The sequence below is a fragment of the Penaeus monodon genome, chromosome 30, assembly GCF_015228065.2.
Source record: "Penaeus monodon isolate SGIC_2016 chromosome 30, NSTDA_Pmon_1, whole genome shotgun sequence".
Taxonomy (NCBI): Eukaryota; Metazoa; Arthropoda; class Malacostraca; order Decapoda; family Penaeidae; genus Penaeus; species Penaeus monodon.
This window is the reverse complement of record NC_051415.1, coordinates 7,276,700-7,279,149: the sequence shown is the minus strand read 5'-3', so window position 1 is coordinate 7,279,149 and position 2,450 is coordinate 7,276,700. Positions and strand designations below refer to the sequence as shown.

General features: G+C 42.7%; 1 protein-coding gene and 1 pseudogene across 5 annotated transcripts in view; one reads left to right on the top strand and one right to left on the bottom strand.

The window, feature by feature from the left end:
* The window catches only part of LOC119592495, a 2,975-nt pseudogene extending 668 nt beyond the window's left edge, over positions 1-2,307 (top strand).
* Positions 1-2,450, bottom strand: part of LOC119592494 (solute carrier family 40 member 1-like) — an 18,573-nt gene that overhangs the window by 15,080 nt on the left and 1,043 nt on the right. Inside the window, exon 1 of one of the 5 annotated variants that reach the window (XM_037941339.1) lies at positions 1,173-1,289. The exons of 1 other annotated variant lie outside the window; for it this stretch is intronic. The gene's annotated coding sequence lies outside the window, so the exon portion shown is untranslated. Of the gene's footprint in view, positions 1-261; positions 341-1,172; positions 1,290-2,450 lie in introns of those variants that run through there. 3 more of the 5 variants (XM_037941341.1, XM_037941342.1, XM_037941343.1) reach the window with 3 other exon arrangements.

The following is a 2,450-nucleotide window of genomic DNA, read 5'->3' as shown; positions in this document are numbered from 1 at the left end:
GGAAATGAGATATAATTAAATTTCATTAATCAATTTGTGTAAATTTTAAAATTTAGTGGAAATTTGTAAAATTTGACTTTACAGTTGTTCAGTATATTCAATACATACTTTGACCGTCCTTTACAGTGCAACCATTTTTGTTTAAAATTAACTATCGTTTTTTTGGTCAATAAAGGGGAGAGGGGATTAAGATCCCTTTGGCAAAACACATTTCTTAAAATAAGCATATCATTCATTTGAAAACGATTTGAAAGTTTATACTTCTACTTCCCGTCGTCCGCAGAAATCATGTACCATCAAAGCTGCCCCGACCGGACGTCTCTTCCGTGGCAGAGCTGCCTGACCTCGGTGTCTGATCGGCTCGTGGCACTCCTGGCTTCGGGGATGCGGTCTGACGTCACACTCCACCTTGAGGGCCGCACGCTCAAGGTAAGCACCAAGACCGTCAATGTTATTATCATTATTGTAGCTATTTTTTATCAGCATTACCGTTAGCCTCGAAATATTTTATAAACGGTCACGCAAACAGAACTTCGATGCTATCAGCTCACTTTTTTTCCAGGCGCACCGTCTGATCCTTGCCATGAACTCCCCAGTGTTTGACAAGCTGCTGTACAGCAACGAAGAACGGAAGCCGTGCATCCTCCCCATCGAGTTCCCGCTGCACGACGATCCGCCTGAGGCCTTCGCGTGGCTGCTGGAGTACATGTACCGCGGCGAGCCCGACCTGCCGAGCGTGCCCATGGCGCTGGAGGTCAGCGTTCTCGCCACCAAGTACCAGATGGGGGCACTGAAGGCTGCCTGCTCCGAGGTGAGGATTCGCTTTACGTCAAAACATTTTCTTTTGTTGTGGTTGCTCTGTTTTATTTCCAGTTCTTACTTTCTCACAGTGTCCACTCATGAAGACAATCATATATAAGACTGACCTCGTGGTATTAAATATGGCTGTCCAGGAAACCTCACTCTTTCTCCATTTCTCTATAGTACCTCAAGCAGCACCTGAATGATGTTAACGTATTAAAAGTCTATGATGCCGCCGTTCAACTTGAAAATGCCGATCTTGTACACAGATGCCTTCAGGTATGTTCACCCATCCACTCACAGATGATACGGTACTTTTGGTAAAATATTATGCCCTCTTGCCTTCCTCTCTCTCTCCTCCCCTCCCTTACCTTACTTTTAATGGATGTTATACCTCACAGATGGCTAGAAATACTACAGAGGATGTGTTTTCCACGCAGCAAATGCGACTCCTCAGCAAAGCAGCCTTAGCTCATCTCCTGTCGAATTATGTTACCAACACCTCTGAGGTTCAGATATTCCGAGGGATCGTGGCGTGGTAAGTCATTTTCTTCGTACTTAATTCCCCTGACTCCCAACCTTCCAATCTTTACGTTGATTTATATATTACAAATTACATTAATGTTTTTGATGAAAGACTTTTGATGTCACACATTTCTACCATTTATATGGGCTTTAAAATAATTCTTAGGATTAAGATAAGACGGTAAAAAGATATGTATTTATATATTATCGCATGCTTATCTCCATGTTTTGATATCGGAAAAAAAACTTTCATTTTCAGTCATTGTTTACTATCTACATCTGTCTTTCATGGACTTTAAACCAAATGATAAAGCGACTTTATCTTTCTTCCTCAGGGGACGCCATCGTTTGGCTTCCCGAGGCGCCAACACCGATGACCTTCGGAAGGAGATCGAGGCCTTCCTCCCGCACGTGAGGTTCCTCGCCATGACCACGCACGAGTTCGTCGAGCATGTCATTTCCCACGAACATCTTCACGGCCACGGAGGCCTGCGACATCCTCATCAACATCACACAGGCCAAGGAAGCGCCTCTTCCCGAAATATGTTGCAAGATCAGGGACCGAAGGAACTGAAGATTCTGTGGTGTTGCATTGCAGCACAAAACTAAGGGCGTCGGAGACCAAGCGCGTTTTGTGGGAGATACACTACTTGAAACAGCTGATTGTGGATGATATTACACGGATGTTCTTTTTCAAAAACGGATTGTGGTATTAGTTTTCGAAAAGTTGTAAAGGAAACGAAGGCACTTTCTTATGCTTTTATATTTTTCAGGTTACTGTTTCTTTGTCATAACGATTGCTAGAATAGGATATTCTTACGACAATCAGTTTTGTGAACTCGTAGAGGCATGCGATTCTCTCTTGATTAATGAGGGATATAGTGCACACTAAAGGCATTTTACTTTCGTTGCGTTTTAGTTAATTCACATGTGTAACATTGGCGATTCGTATGGATTACGGAAAAAAACAAGAAAATGGTATGGTTTAGCATCATTCTCCCAACGGGCATACGCTGCTAGAACTATCGGAGCTATTTTGATAAACTGATAAAAGGTTCCTTGACACACCACAATATTCTTCATACCATTAGAGTGTATTCCCTGCATTGATATAGATTAGGAAT